Raw genomic sequence first — 17,322 nt, forward strand, 5'->3', positions numbered from 1 at the left:
CCGTCAGCTCCAGCCAAGTGAGTTTTTAAATCATTTCACATTTTATGGTGAATTTTACCCATGAGTGGAAATAAATAGACATTTGGTTCATAGTATATTATGCCAGAATCTAGCTAGACGGCTCTTGTGCCAACACTTCTTTGTCATTTGTACCACACTGAAACCATATGTTATTTTATACCACATTTGTAATATATATATATGTTTTCCACCATGATTGGGTGTTTGGACTCCGGTGCTCCATCTGCCACTTACCGCAAATCTCCAGGGTGCACCTGTATTCCAGGAGGCTTCTGCAAGATCTTGTAGATTGGCCTACTTTTCCAAGAGTCTCAGACGTCTCCCATTTTTCCAGGCACCTACTGGACATTTCAGGAAATTTGACTAGTATGCCCTAGCTTATTGGAACCCAGCACTGCCAGCTTGCCACATAACTATACCCCTAATACTTACATTACTCCTTGTTTTTTTTGAATAAGCCTACAGTGTATGCTCAAAATCCACACTATTTTAGATGACCATCAAGATATATGCACCTATCCACACAGAAAATGAGTAGAGAAGAGCTATATAGGATTAAAGGTCAATGACTAGATTAAGAATTAGCATCAGAAGGTTTCTTTCAGTCCAGCCACATGGACTTGTTCTGGTTTCACATGATCCTTCTCGGAGAGAATGCCTCTATTTTTCGGTATGCTTTGGAACATGTCTGGATTATTTCTCTCCTTGATTCAATCTGTGAATAGATACCTCTGGCACATGGAGGTAGAGTATGAGCCTCTTTGATTGGCTACTTTCAAGTTGGCAGTCTAGAAAAACTTTGAATGCGTGACACCAGCAGAAATGTTCATTGGCCGCCATGAGCCCTTTATTTTCCCTCTAAAGCACAATTTAATGCTAGGGTTCCATCAAAGGGCAAAGGCAACCCGGTAGCTGACACAGGAAATCTATGTCGTACCCAAAAAGTTTGCCAATTCCTCCTGGATTCTTTTTCCTCAGTGCCTCTCGGATGTTCCAGTTGAATTTTTAAGCATAAAATGTAACCTTAGAAGTGACTTCATTTCCTTGTATAATTTCATGTGTGGTCAATCCAAGTGACCGTGATTTATTCATTCCAAAAAAAATACAAAGGACCAGGTGAATTTTTATATATTGAGTAATGGCAATATCAAATAGGTAAGGGCTCTTCACAGTAAAAGTAGCAAAACTTTGGAACTCTTACTGTAAGGCCACGGCCCCAATATCAGTATTTGGTCAGTATTCGGTCAGTATTTTTTCTCAGGAGTTGTAGCCAAAACCAGGTGAGGAACAATCAGAGAAAATGTATAATAGAAACAAGTCACCAATTCTGCATTTATCACCCACTACTGGTTTTGTCTCCCACTACTACTGACCAAATACTGATAGTGGGGCCGTGGCCTAAAAGTAACAGTGGCACATTCAGTGACAAATACTAAAAAAAGGTCTTCATGCTTATCCCTTAACTAAAAGACTTGAAGATTAACATTAATATAATCCTGAATGATGATTAATTGATCCTTGGAAATAATCGGATTGTCAAGTAGGGTGAAAAAAAAATATATTTCTCTGCTCCCCATGAAAACCACACATCATAATTTATCTTAATTGAGTAAAATTACATAGGAGCCAGAAGAAGTAAGATACATAGTACGTAAGATAAAGAATCTCCATTCGTGGAACCTATTTTAACTTTTAACACCCATCTCAGTTTACCAGGGACACCCCCAAAACATCTCAGAGACGCCCATTAGGCCTCTTGCGTTACTTTATTGTGTCTAAATTAGGCAAAATAAGGGCATAGTCAAATCAATCCAAGATCAGACTGGCCGGTGGCTCTCCCGACCCGAACGTGACAGCTTTTATATTTATTTGAAACTGTCACACTCGGGTCAGGAGATAACAACATATGAAGCAGGTCGAGGGCATTGTGGTCCAATCATGGACCGATTTATACGGACACCTAACTGCGTTCTATGAGACCCCACCCGGTGACTGATATGGATTTACCCCCCTTGTAGCCGACCCAAGACTACGACTTGTCCTGTAACATTCCCTTGAGATTCTATGATGTATTCTTTGTAATTATATCCAGCCCACACCACCCAACCATGTACTTGTCCTCACATACTGTCTATTCTTAGGGAATGGTCTGTCCTCCCTTTCTGGCATCGGTGTTGTGGTTGAGCAGGCTGGAAACTCTGCTTTATGTCATAAAAGAGAAGAAAGTAGGCGGCGAAAAAACATCTCAATATATATGGGATGAGTCATTATGTTATGATACCAATATAGAGCAAAGCTGGATAGCGATATTTTTATATAGGCTCTGTTCACACTGGCTTCTGCTTATAATCAAACAATGTTTATCCTAACGAATCCTACAAGGGCCCACCACCTGCCATGTGTTTCTTATTGGGGTTTATCAGACATGGAGACTGCTATCTCTACTTTCCTTATTATTATTACTACACCCTTGGTAGTTTTGGCTTTTATAGAGAACCTGTCACTTTCCATACATACGGTATATATATATATATATATATATATATTATTTTTTTGACCTTGTATAAATGCCGCTGTTCTCCTAAATCGGGCGTTGTTTTTGTTTTGCTCCTGAGCCTCTTTGTTCCTGAGATATGACCATCTCTTCCCTGTATGTAAATCTAGTAATTTTTAGCCAACTGGGTGTATTTTTTAAGTAGAAAGTCACAGAAAAGAGTGGAAGGTAATACCCACTTGGCTGAAAAGAATAGATTTCTGTACAATAAAAAGAGGGCTGTATCTCAGGAACAGAGAGGCAATGGAGAAAACCAATTCAGGAAAACAGCAGAATTTACTCCAGGTGACCAAAAAGCAACATAAACCTGACAAATTAGACAAAAATGCAAATGTAAACTGAGGTTAAAGGCTGCCTTCCTTTTTTTTTTGTAAAAATTACAATATACAAGCTATATTAGTTGAATTTGATTTATTAGAGCTGAGCTGTAATACCAGACACAACCAATAGGCAAGAGAGGTGCTGGTTAAGGAAAAAAAATTCTGTAATCTTATCAACCCCTTTTAAGCCTGTAAGATATATTGTGTATAATGATTCAAATATATCAAGTGTTTCTTCCCGCTGACGGACAGATAGCGCCCATTGCACCGTTTCATGGACTCTAAGGATATAATACGAGTCTCGGATTAAATCCATCGGTGTAGAAATGTTTATAAATATCTTTCCCTCGTTTGTCTTCCACATTTAATGATATCCTCCTAGATTGATTTTTCAGGTGATGCGGCAATTTCTTCCACTTTGTGCCGTCGAAATCTCTGCCCTGTGCACAATGACATTTACTTCGCCCATTTGTCTTCATTAAAGGCGGCGGTGTCATTATAAGTTCATTTTATCAATCTAATTGAATAGAGAATTTGTTCTAGACATTTTCACTCGAAAATTGAGAGATGTTCCTCGCCCCCCCCCCCCCCCACACACACACACACACCTTCTTTTTCTTTGCCGTGTCAACATTGTGAAATGTGTCATCTTTCTCCTTCAATCTCCGGAGGATTCGCTATTTCTTCCTCTTCGACTTCAAAGATGAAAAATGAAACCAGAAGAAGAACCTGTTCTTGAAAGTCATCTGAGAAGATGCTTCTATCAGGATGGGGTCTACCAGGACCTACTTCAATATCAATGTTAGGGGAAGAGGTTGAATGAAAGCCGTTGGGTCGTTTTAGGGGGTTATCTCTCCTGAGCTCTGGATCTACCTCCGAGGGAACATATGACAGTTCTGTGTATTCTACTCTGGACATTCAACATTTATATATCTTTTCTCGTAGTATCTTATGCCCATAGCAGAGCTGTATTGTCTCACACGCATGGCTTCCCGTAACTACCTCCGTTGGTTGCACATCTCTGGGGAGGCAAAGCTTCTGCAGAAGAAAGAGCACATTTTTCAAGCACTGATCCCTAGTTCTTTACATCTCTTAGTAGAAGCGTCAATCCGCCATGCCTGTAATGTACTGTAGTGTCACCATCCATATTTCAGAAAGAGTTTATTTATGTGCGGAGGTGTCAAAGTTGCCAGTAAATTGGCAGGTACTTCATAATTGAAGGCTTGACATTCCTATTTATGTTCCAAGAGATACACAAGGGGTTAATTTTAATAATATATATATTTATACTAGCGTGCATCAATCTTACCGGTATGCATTCTCAGTTTTACTAACTTTTTACGGGTTGTTGTTTATTGCATTGGCATATCGTCAGAAATAAAAGGGTGGTGGTACCAACTTTAGGATCTAATGTATCCCCCCTGTTGTTGGTTCTCTCTCTTTGGCTTCCAGTTACACTTTCCCAATAACAGTGCTGATCCTTGACAAATATCAACATCTGAAACTCCTATCATTGTCGATAATTGTCACGTGTGGCAGAGACACATTTGCACCCCCCTCACAGGTTTTCCCTATTCTCAGATCCCACAACACTCTAAAATCTCCAACTTGTACCGTGTTTTATACATTTAGTAGGCACCACAGGGACTGTGATCCATTGAAAGGAATGAATATACCATTGGTGCAAAATGTGCAGCGACACAGTGACCCAAGAGGTAAGGGGGCCCATTTCCACCGCTAAAGGAAGTTGAACTGTGCATTATGATGAGCTATTGGACTGCAAAAGGCTCATGAATTGTTCTTGTTCAAGGACCCAATTCTGTCTGTGTCGGCCCCTAGACTATGGAATATAATTTGAATGTAGTCTCTAAGGGATATAATGAAGGTGGGTTGATGGCTGGTAAACAATAGGGATCAGCAATTTGATTCGGTCTATCCTGGTCTCCTGCATCCAGTCCGGTCCTCAGTTGCAGCCAGTCTTCACTGCTGCGCCCATCATCCCAGGAACCTCTGGCCACTTACTAGACCTTCATAATGTTACATAAGGCTTCACACCACAAGATGTGTAAGCTCCAGAGACACCCAGGACATAGGATGCTAAGCACAGAAGGCAAAAAACAGATGCCACGGACTGAATGCCAGGTCAGGCGATAGAAAGGACTTGGCACACTTTCTGATTGTAGATGGATGGTAGATGAGGCAATAGAGAAGACTGGGCACACTTTCTCAATGTAGATGGATGCCAGATCAGGCAATAGAGAGGACTTGGCACACTTTCTGATTGTAGATGGATGCTAGATCAATCAATAGAGAAGACTTGGCACGCTTTATGAAAGTAGAAGGACACCAGATCAGGCAATGTAGAGGACTTGACAAAAAGATGGACGCTGGGTCAGGCATTAGAAAGGACTTGGCACACTTTATAAAAGTAGATGGACGCCGGATCAGGCAATAGAGAGGACTTGGCTCACTTTCTGTATGTAGATGGATGCCGGATCAGGCATTAGAGCATAAGAGAGGACTTGGCACACTTTATGAAAGTAGATGGATGCCAGATCAGGCAATAAAGAGGACTTGGCAAGTACATGGATGCCGGATCAGGCGTTAGAGAGGATTTGTCACACTCTCTGTATGTAGATGGATGCCAGATCAGTCATTAGAGAGGACTTGGCAAATAGATGGATGCCAGATCAGGCAATAGAGAGGACTTGGCTCACTTTCTGTATGTAGATGGATGCCAGTTCAGGCATTAGAGCATAAGAGAGGACTTGGCACACTTTATGAAAGTAGATGGATGCCAGATCAGGCAATAAAGAGGACTTGGCAAGTACATGGATGCCGGAAAAGGCATTAGAGAGGACTTAGCACACTTTCTGACTGTAGATGGTTGTCAGATCAATCAATAAAGAAGACTTGGTACGCTTTATGAAAGTAGAAGGCCTCCAGATCAGACATTAGAGAGGATTTGGCTCACTTTCTGTATGTTGAAGGATGCCGTATCAGGCAATAGAGAGGACTTGGCTCACTTTCTGTATGTAGATGGATGCTGGATCAGGCATTAGAGATGACTTGGCACACTTTATGAAAGTAGATGGATGCTCGATCAGGCATAGAGAGGACTTGGCACACTTTTACACTTTATAGTTCCCATGCGCTGCTTATGGGTAGTTGGTAGTCGATCACGTGCAATTCTTGTTCTTTTCTTTGTCAGGGCCCATGACAGTATAACTTTTGTGCTGCCTGGATGGCAACTGTGCCCCGTTAACTAGGACACACTAGTAAGTGATCCTCAAGAGTTGATCCCTTTCGAATCTTATGAACATGAACCTGGATCTTCTGAAGCATCCTCTCTTCTTCTGGGCCAGTTCAGTCTTTTTTCTCTTGGTTTACAAGCCATATTAAACTATAAATTAGAAATTGCTACTTTTGGTGGTTTCCATTCTCTAAAGGAAATCTTGACAAATGCATTATAGAGAAATGGATCGGACAAGGAATGTGCAGCCATAAAGGTTTATTGTGTATTAAACTTACTGAAGAAAATTTTTTGTAAAATGAATTTTAATCTTGTGTTTTTTTTTTTTTTATTACTTTAGTAGAAAACCTCTTATGCTGCATAATAAGTGAAAGTTGCATTGTAAGTTGTATTTTGGCTCAAAGTTATTGCGAAGAATTAAATGAAAATCAGGTATGTGGTTCTGCTGAGGAAGCGGCAAGCTTTGTTGAACAATTAATAGTATAACTTCTCCCAAAAGACGGTACTTAAACTCTGAGCAAAATGAGGTCAAAAGCAAGTACAATGCTAATGTTCTGTACAGTAGACGTGCACTGGAGCAAGATGGGATTGTACAAGGTGGATAAGAGAGGCCAGATCCTATGCAATACCATCTATCCTAGCATATAGGATAACTCAATAGTAATCAGTATGTTGCCATTGATAGCCTTATATAATAATCAGGAAAGTTTTTGGTAACTCCTCACTTTTTTTTGGATATCGTCAAAAAGACTTACATCAAACTCATTGGGCTTTGACTTTCTCTATGTTAATGGCCATGATGGAAATATAAGTCTTCCATTTGCATTAAAGTCACCTAAACAAGCCAATTTTGGCAGAACTGTCCAACTATATATTATCGGGGGGCCGTCTGACTCTTACCAAAAGATTCTGGGAGAGTGCAGGGTCGGGCATGTTAAACTTAAAGGAAATGCTTCATTAGAAACTGATCTACTGTTTAATTCTGATTTTTATGTTAAAGGGAACCTGTCACCAGCTTTGTCCCATAAGAGATACAGCCATCACCTTTCATCCCTCATATACAGCATACTAATATGCTGGGTATATGACCCCAATCCGGCTTGCAACAAAAGAAAAACACATTTTATTATACTCACCTGGGTCCGAGGGCGTCGCTGGTCCTGTTCCGGCTCCTCCCTTCTTGTGATGCCGTCCTCCTTCTTGCTACATGCGGATGACGTGTCCTTCTCTGCTCCGTCAATGGTAGTGAAATATACTGCAGTGCGCAGGCGCTGGGAAAGGTCAAAGAACCCCGGTTCCTGCGCACTAGAGTACTTTGCTCTGCCATCATCAGGACAGAGAAGTACGCAATGCCGGGGACACTGTGTGGATGACGTAGCATGCGTCATCCACATGAAGCACAGAAGGAGAACGGCAATGAAAGAAAAAGGGAGGCGCCGGACCAAGACCAGCAACGCCCCTCGGACCCGACTGTCCCCCAGGTAAGTATAATAAAAAGTGTTTCTTTTGTTGCAGGCTGGATTGGGGGCATATACCCATATGAGGGCTGAAAGGTGGTGGCCATATCTCATATGGGGCAAATCTTGTGACAAGTTCCCTTTAAAAGTACTTAAAAAAATTGTTATGTTTTATTTATTTATTTAATTAATTTTCATATCATGATCTGTGTTAAAAAAATAGAAATCTCACAATTTCCACACTGATCACTAGGACTCTTCTGTACTCAAACTTTTTTTTTTTTTTTTTTTTTTAGGAAATCTATATTGCACATGTACATTAGGAGCAATAGACTAATTCATGTCCTATCTATGTATAGAAGCATCTAATGAGCGTGTGCAAATGTCATTGTGAAGGGAGTGGGAGAGCAGTAACTTCATCTGCTGTATTATCTTGTGCTATCAGCTATATATAACTGCCTGTGATTATAATAAGACTTCTGAAAAGTAAAAGAATAGGAAGTATGAGTCTAAAATAACCCCAGGGGCCAGTGTGAAAATTGTAAGATTTCTATATATTTTATTTTTTAATAGAGATTGTGATATGGAAAAAAACATTGCCAAAAATGAAATTGAATATGCATTCCTTGTAAATACCCATTCCTTTGGTTCATCATAGAGATCAGACACCAAAAGAGGTAACTGGCTTAGGTCACCAACAGAGGTAACTGGCTTAGGTCACCAACAGAGGTAACTGGCTTAGGTCACCAACAGAGGTAACCGGCTTTGGTCACCAACAGAGGTAACTGGCTTAGGTCGCCAACAGAGGTAACTGGCTTAGGTCACCAACATATGTAACTGGCTTAGGTCACCAACAGAGGTAACTGGCTTAGGTCACCAACAGAGGTAACTGGCTTAGGTCACCAACAGAGGTAACTGGCTTAGGTCACCAACAGAGGTAACTGGCTTAGGTCACCAACAGAGGTAACTGGCTTAGGTCACCAACAGAGGTAACTGGCTTAGGTCACCAACATAGGTAACTGGCTTAGGTCACCAACAGAGGTAACTGGCTTAGGTTTGCTACAGTCTCCTTATTGAAAACACATGCATGATCTGCAATGTGGGGTATGCATGTGTATGGGAAAGTGAGAAGGGATAGTTGACTGCTATCTTAGTTGTATCTGGACCTTAATAACCCAAATTTGGAGACACTTGAATAACTAAATGAACCGGTGTGTGTATATCACCATATGGCCACGGTTAGTATTTGGTCAGTATTTTACCCCAGTATTAGTAAGCCAAAACCAGGAGTGCGTGATAAATACAGAAGTAGTGACCTGTTTCTATTATACTTTTCCTCTAATTGTTCCACTCCTGGTTTTGGCTTACAAATACTAATATACTGACCAAATACTGAACGTGTGAACATGGCCTTTGACACAGCTTCATGGTGATCGTCTTGATTATTGAAGTTTTCCTAAATTGGATTGTTAAACCCAAGCATTGAGATCTCTTCAATTTTTCAGTTACGGATAGGTCATAAATTGTTGGGTCCTGGACAACCCCTTTAAATGCTGGGCTCCTACGCAGCTGCACTGGTTGCACATATGGAGATTAAATTAATACTTAAGAGTTGATATAAAACCTATAATTTATGCCACAAATACAGCTGCACGGGCAGCCGACACCATCCCACCCAGGATCCGCCATTATGTTATCAGACAGTTCAGTGTTATATCAAAGTGCCGCTGTCATACATTATTCTAACCATTCTCTAGACATGAGGCTTCCTATAATAACTGAGGTCACAGGGACGTGAAAGCACGGTCATTACTCGTGAATGCTGCCATTGTTTTCCGTGCCTCTAAGTGAGTGACGAATGATTGTAATCTTTGTGTCCACATTGGAAGTTCATTCTTCTCTATAGATGAAATGATGTTCTGCCACAGTAAATCGCTGGATTCACACTCAGATATTATAATGGGCAGCACTTGAGAGCCTCTATACTGTCTGGTGAGATGAAGTATCAGGCCGGGCCAATGGCGACATGGAGTGGTGGTAAAGAATCTGTTGGATCATGGTCAACAATAAAAGATGAACGTGTTAAATATACTTCATGGAAAAATAATTCTATATATAGCCATAAATGAACTCAATAAAAGCAATTATTATAGGGATGTTTAAACATTATTGATAAGATACCAGGCTACAAATGAAAGGGATTGTGTAGAACTCTGATATTAATGACTCAGCATTAGGATTAGTGTTGAGCGAGTATGTTCTGTTAACTCTTTCGCCGAGTATACTCGGGCGAGCACCGAGTATTTATAGCGTGCTCGGTGATATGTTTGAATCACTCCCGTGTGCATGATTTGCGACGGTTTGACAGCTTTAATACATGTGAGGAATGTGTAAGAAGCAGACATTCCTTACATGTATCAAAGCAGTCAAAAAGTCGCAAATCATGCACATGGGAGTGAGTCAAACATAACACCGAGCAGCTGTAACTACTCGGAGCTCGCCCGAGTATACTTGGCGAAAGGGTTAACAAAACATACTCGCTCATCACTAATTAGGATAGGTCATCCATATCAAATCAGTGGGAGGCCAACACCGAGCACCTCTGCCTGTCAGTCATTTCAGCTCGGAGAACATCATGTGGTGACCAATCTCTGGTACTGCAGCTTAGTTCTTCTTCATTTCTCCAAGAATAGATCATTAATTGTACTACATTTTCTTACAGACATATATTAGAGCAACAAAACACTCAACAGGCTGTAATACACAACACAAGCAATGGAGGGCCACATATAAAGACTTACTATATAGTATAAACGTCTTAGGAGAGAGTACTCGTGAACTTTTTTTTGGGGGGGGAGGGGCGGCGGGTGTTTGTTATTTCTCAATGCTGGTCTTCTCCCACCACTTATTTTGGGACATCATACCAAAACAAGAGGTAAAGAAGGACACATCTCTATAAAAAAGTAAAGCCAACACAATTCTCCTTCTTAGAATACAGAAAACTATTGAGACTGGAGAAGAGCAGTTCGAATTGCACTACCCTGGTTCTGCATCCAGTCTGGTCCTCCTTGGCAGCCGGTCTTTACTTTTACGCCCGACACTAGACCTCAAGCAAAGTCGTGATGTGCACCAAAGGGCCTAGTGCAGTTTCTATGGAGGTCTAGTTTTGATGCCGGCCCACTCCAGCACTTCTCGAATTGCTCATCTCTAGTTGGTACCAAATAATTTCCTAGTACTAAAGAGAATAAATATATTGATCTCCAATATCCCACCTAATTACCTTGACTTAGAGTAGGGTTGGGCTGTCCTTCAGGGGTACAAGATGATTCAGACTCTAACTTTAGAAAGGCAGCTAATATACCAAAGGTCCATAACTGTAGCATAAAACAGCTACATTGGAAGACCTTGACCTGAAACTTTGGTCTACTTTTTATGGGTTGATTCACAAATAACCTATTCAGTTACTTAAACAATCTAATCCACTTTTCTTCTGAGGACTACTGTCCAAAAATCCAAGTGGAAAATCCACAGCATTTCCATCTCCAAGGCTAGAGGCACATATGTCCCATGTGGTGGCCGTCATCGGAGATTGCCAACATGTCACATTAGTCTGGGCATTTAAAAACCAATCTAGGTAGGCCAACAGAATATTTGCCACTGATGAAGGGAAGCAAACATTTAATTAGTACTATGAATAATCTAAAAAGTTCATAGACAATGGCCGTCAGAAATACCCTATATGCCGTGTCTACCTTAATATCTCAGTTTACTTGGTTTTTAATGCAGAGATCACAATATTATCTCAGATGTCTATTTCTGTAATTAGAAGGGAAGGTGGGAAGATGCCTCTTCCTGTCTCTCTGGCTATGTAGACGACACCTCATCTGACCCTGTAATTAGGTGATGTACTGGAGAAAGTTACAGTCTAAAAAAAGTTAGTGTCTAAAAATGTCTCTGTTCTCTACACTTGGTAAACAGTCTACAGCTGTATAACCTTGGAAATTAGCAGAAATTCAAGAAAAAAAAAATCTGAACCATCAATAAAACATTAATTTCAAAAATAAAATAAGTAGTCAAAATTGGTTAAAAGGTAACATAAATTAAAATTGCCTTGTGTCCCCATCTTTGCATTTCTTCAGCATTTGGAAGTGTAAAATTCTAAACTCACTGTTTATAGTGTATGTATGTATATGGGAGGCCCGGTTAAATTGGGCGTACCCGGCTAATATCAATGCTATTTTTTAAGTATTTGTATTTTTATCCAATAAATAAACCAAAATATTTTAAATGTTAGATAAATTTTCTTTTTTGACCATATGAGAGCAGCACCACCCAAACAACCAGTTTTTCATGTTTCCTTTTAAGTCTTCCCTTAAGAAATGTTTTGCTTCCATAAATGTCTGATAGATACTAGTCCCAACTCTAAGACCCAAACCCAAATCGAGAACAAGAACCTGTCACCTACTTCATGGATTAGAGAGGCTAGTGCGCATGTGCAGGTCTCTCTAGTGACTTCCTTGGGAGCTTCCTAATAGTGTTCAAGTGCTAAAAATGTCCGAAATGGAAATACTCTTTTAATCTTGAATTCAAAGCTCTGGAATTCTTGTTAAACTACTACAACAACAATAATCCAATGCAAAATTCCAGCTTGAAATCCAAAGATTGAGATTTACATAAAGCATAGACCATGAAAAACACATTGGCATGGCCTGGAGATCCTCCAGATAAATACAGATCAATGATAAACCTTTTCTAACCTCAGCATTCTCAATCCCACCAGATAATAATTTTTGCTGCCGGCCACCATTGGTTCACTAGATCTTGGTCTACTAGGTTTCTACAATCTGACAGATAACTGGTGTTGGCCAAAGGATGACAGTGGACCAGAAGGTGACAAGTATCAGGGACAGGCGTCAAAGCTTGGGGAGAGCTGTTCTTGATCCTGACTTACTACTAGTGGTGCAAATAAAATAAAAAATGCTGTAACTGACCCCCAAAAAAACTTCTAGATTTTGTAGATAGTGCTATGGGTTTAGTACAGTGCATTTTGCAGTCTAGTATACCTCAATAGAAAGGCGATAACTGGATTGATTTATTCTCTAAGGCCATGGCCCCACTATCAGTATTTGGTCAGTATTCGGTCAGTATTTTTTCTCAGGAGTAGGTGCCAAAACCAGGAGTGGGTGATAAATGCAGAATTGGTGGGGAGTAGAGACTTCCTAGTCTGATCTAGTGTCACCCTGTCTCAACTACCGTCCCTATATTGGCTATTCACCAGTCGCTGCATGCGTGCCTCGCCCTGACTTTCCCTGGCGTATGGCTTAGGCTAGGGAAGGGAGGAGATGAGCACTAGCCGATCTCCACTAAACTCTATAGACAACAAGGGTAGACAAACAGGGGAGGATTGCTTAGCTTTAGACGACTCCAGACAAATGCGCACACGGCCTTAAGCCCCAGAGAGGATGAAGTACTGCTCTTGCTAAAGCCTCACAAGTAGTAATTAATATCACCGGCATCTCCCTCGCAGACACACCAGGTATTTATACACTCAGGCCAGGGAGCTAATTAGTCAGAGGGAGGTAGCTGCTGGGTCCTAGAGACAGCCAGCCTCTAAGAAGATGTCTGTAATGCCAAACGTAGAGATCTCCTGCAACCAACTGCAGGGCGACTGTCTGCCACCTCTGACACACCCGTGACAACTTGTTTCTATTATACCTTTTCTCTGATTGTTCCTCATCTGGTTTTGGCTCCCACTCCTGAGAAAAAAAAACTGACTGAATACTGACCAAATACTGGTAGTGGAGTGATGACCTAAGGCAGAGTTTCCCATCTCCAGTTCCCAAGACCCACAGAAGATCATGTTTTCAAGACTTCCTTAGCAATGCCCAGGTGATAATTCCATCACTTGTATGATACTATGTAAATCCTCAAAACATGATCTATTGGTGGGTCTTGAGGACTGGAGTTGGGAAACAGCAGTCTAAGGGATAAAGTTTAATAAAGTTTGTGCTTGATGAGAGCACTAAGATGTTTGTGGGAGGCTTAGGTTAGGCAATGCTCTCTGGGTAAAATATGTATATAGATAGTCTTCCCAAGAAGGAAAAAAGCTGAATCTTTAGTGCTGTCTGTGGATGACTTACTTTAGGCAATGCTCTCCAGGTAAAATATGTATAAAGATAGTCTTCCCAAGAAGGGAAAAAGCTGAATTTTTATTGCCAACATTAGAGGCAGCCACAGTACAGTCTGTACAATATTTGTTTTAGGCTTCTCCCCGTCATTTTCATACTGTTTCTTGGCAGATATGATCTCTAAATAGAATAAACAGGAAACCTTATTCTTCTAGAGCAGAAGATGTCTATAATACCAGTTCTTCCACCTGCTAAGTCCAACGTGTTCTGCAGTTTGGGCGCCAAATGTTGTATCTCTGAACAGGCAGATCTTCCCGACATCCATGTGGATATTCGAAACTACTCCTCAGAGATGTTCATCACCAAGTAACGGAATAGTCAACAGAGGAACAAGAATTTATTGTAGTAACTGTCTATTGTGACAAAGGAGTAAATGGAGAATGACTTCACTTAGCTCCATGTGATCTATATAAAAGCTGTGGATGCACAATGCTCTACGATATCCAGCTCTGTGGTTTGAGTATAATGGAAGCAGATGATCATAAAAAACCTTAGAAAATATAAGTCTGCTCTTTTGCTATTTTTTTAAAGGAAAATTCTGCTCTTGAATCACAATCAATAAACACTACTTGGATAAGTATAAAAATAAATGTAAAGTACTTAAATGCAGAAATATTAGAGATAGTATCATATAAAGTGCAAGTGGGAATGTAATATCAAAGAATGTTCAGCAGCATGAGGTTCTAAATATGATAAAGTGAACTTGGAGCAAGAAAACCTAACAACGTGCCTGGTACTTTTACTAACAGCCATAAAGTAGTGAAGTCTGCTGCTTGATACCACCCAGATGACGTCGTTTCGCCACTCTTCTTCCAGGGGGCGTTGAATCACAATTTAGTCTTTTTCTTTTCTTTTTTTCTGTACATATCTATACTGTGGTGTCCATAAATTGTTATGGGCCCATATGGTACCTCCATTGGGTGGAGATTACATATGCATTTGGGATAAAACATGTGGACGTGCCCTATATTAAAGAGGAATTCCCCTCGACGTGCTTCATTTCTAGAAGTAAATGGCTTGACGTTAGGAAACTACGAGTTGGGCGGACACAGACAAAAAAGGGCTCCAGTGCAATAATGGTCCCTTTGCGGACCCAATAATGTGTCTGTGAAAAAACCTGATTGTTGCTTTGGAGGTGAAAATTGGCCCCCTTACTCCTTGGACCCCCGTGCAACTGCTCAGGTTGCCCAATAGTCTGCCTGTTCTTGCTCCAAGTGTACATAAAACATTGTGTAGCTTTGGAAATACTTTGCCTATTTTATTTTCTACCACGGTTCCGGTGGAAAGGTGAATACAGTATCAACTTTCTGGTACCAGAGATCAGTGCTACATTCGACTAGACCACTTTGATTGAATTTCCAGAAAGATTAGTATGACTTACTAATTTTTATTTACGTGCGCGAAACATCCATATTGCAGATTGGTCATGTACAAGTTGCAGTCACAAACTTGCTTTACTGTCAATAATCCCAGAGTAGTAACTATCATGTTGTATTTGGTTGTGGGTCATATTAACTATAATTAGATGCATGACGCAACAATGAAGTCGTACTAGCAAAATTGCCTCATAGCTGTTAACAGGTACGCGGTTGCAATAGCGCAGACAATGAGGAGACAGTGGTACTAAACCTACAATTTATTTGATTGACACAACCAAAGGGGTGCCTATGCCACAGAATCAGGGGATAATGCAAATGGTGAAAATGAAGCAAGTTATGTTACAAGGAGCATACAACAATCCGGATAAACAAGATATTAACACAATACTACTTCCACATTATCGTCCTGTTATTACAATTAAACAGCTATTATCGTCACTAATGTCTTAAGGCCCCGTCACACTTAGCGACGCTGCAACGATCCCGACAACGATACGTCAGGGATCGTTGCTGCGTCGCTATGTGGTCGCTGGTGAGCTGTCAAACAGGCAGGCTCACCAACGATCAGGGGAGCAGCGACATCGTGGAAAGAATCTTTCCACGATGGCCTGCTCCGGTTACCAGCCTGCTGAAGCAGGAGCAGGCTGGTTACCATGGTAAACATCGGGTTACTAGGGGCACACGCGCACCTAGTAATCCGATGTTTACCGCTGAAGTCCTGGGTTTGAATCCCACCAAGGACAACATCTGCAAAGAGTTTATATGTTCACCCAGTGTTTGCATGGGTTTCCTCACTTCTCTCGGCTAGTTTCCTAAGCTTGTCATTACCTTCTGTCTTTGGGAACCCGCCAGAAGCAGGGGGCCACTAGTGGGGGTAGTTGGCCCTGAAAGTCCCCGAAATTGCAGCTGTTCTATCCCAGGTGGGCGGAGAAGGAAGGGTAAGACTGTGTAATGTTGTATCATCTTGGGTACTTCCTGGGACTGTTCTATGTGTTTATTGTCCGCTTTGTGGTTCAATAAAGTATTGCCACGCTGTTTTACCCTCCCCCTGTGTTATCTGAGTAGTGTTACGCCCACGGAAGACCCCGGGTCTTCATACCCGGCTTGCAGAGACCAGTGATGCCCCCTTAAGTGATGTCAACCCTCTGCAGACTCTCTGCGTCACACTATGCTCTGAATGACCTGGAAGTAGCTTTTACAATGTAAGCCTATAGGCACCATAGGCTTACATTGTAAGCGACTTCTGGCTCACACATAGAGTGAGCCGACTAGTCAAAATTATGGTTACATCACTGATAAGTGAAGCAGATTGGCGCTGGATCCAGGAGAGAGCGGTGGTAGGTGAGTATATTAATACTGTCACAATATACTACATGCACATATACACACGTTTAATAAAAAAAAATATTGGTAGGTGTGCTTCTGTTCTGTAAGTATCTGGACCCCTTTTCTGCATTAACAAGAGAATGCTGACTCGGAGTGTCCCATCTAAGTCTGAATGCCACAGAATTACATTATGAAAGTAAACATCTTCTTCCGAGGAACATGCTTCAAATATTTAATTATTCATGCTCTGCTTTCCTTTAACAAAATAATCAGACCAAAACCGCTGTGACGCTTGGAAAAAGTCCCGAGGCCTGACAGTTTACGTGCATGAGATGTGGCTTCTCAGTGTTCATGGCTGCAGCAATTACTGTATGCACAATACGTATCATTTAGCTGGCATCTTGTATGCTGGTACTTAATGGGCATTAAAGCCTTATAGTTTGATTTGTTGATGGCTTTAACTTTGAAAATTAATGTATGTTATTAACATTACAAATTAGCATGGGACAGCGGGCAGTAAAGCCTTTGGAAACCAGTTGCTGGCCACTACAGGAGATAAGTGATCTTACATGGTGCCCATTCAAATAAATGGCGATTTAGAAATACTCATAGAATCCTAGAATGTTAGAGTTGGAAGGAACTTCCAGGGTCATCGTGTCCAAATCCCTGCTCAATGCAGGATCCACTAAACCATCTCAGACGGATGTCTGTCCAGCCTCTGTTTGAAGACTTCCATTGAAAGAGAACTCACCACCTCTCGTGGAAACCTGTTGCACTTATTGATCACCCTCAGTGTCAAAAAGTATCTGTATCTTCTCCCTTTC

At 41.0% G+C, this 17,322-nt stretch overlaps 1 protein-coding gene across 1 annotated transcript in view; it reads left to right on the forward strand.

Moving 5' to 3' along the window:
- FAM20C (FAM20C golgi associated secretory pathway kinase) overlaps positions 1-17,322 on the forward strand; it is a 193,475-nt gene that overhangs the window by 100,997 nt on the left and 75,156 nt on the right. The window lies entirely within an intron of this gene.

Source organism: Phyllobates terribilis, unplaced genomic scaffold (genome assembly GCF_046119375.1).
Source record: "Phyllobates terribilis strain yellow unplaced genomic scaffold, ASM4611937v1 Scaffold_9__5_contigs__length_417890890, whole genome shotgun sequence".
In the NCBI taxonomy this organism is placed as follows: domain Eukaryota; kingdom Metazoa; phylum Chordata; class Amphibia; order Anura; family Dendrobatidae; genus Phyllobates; species Phyllobates terribilis.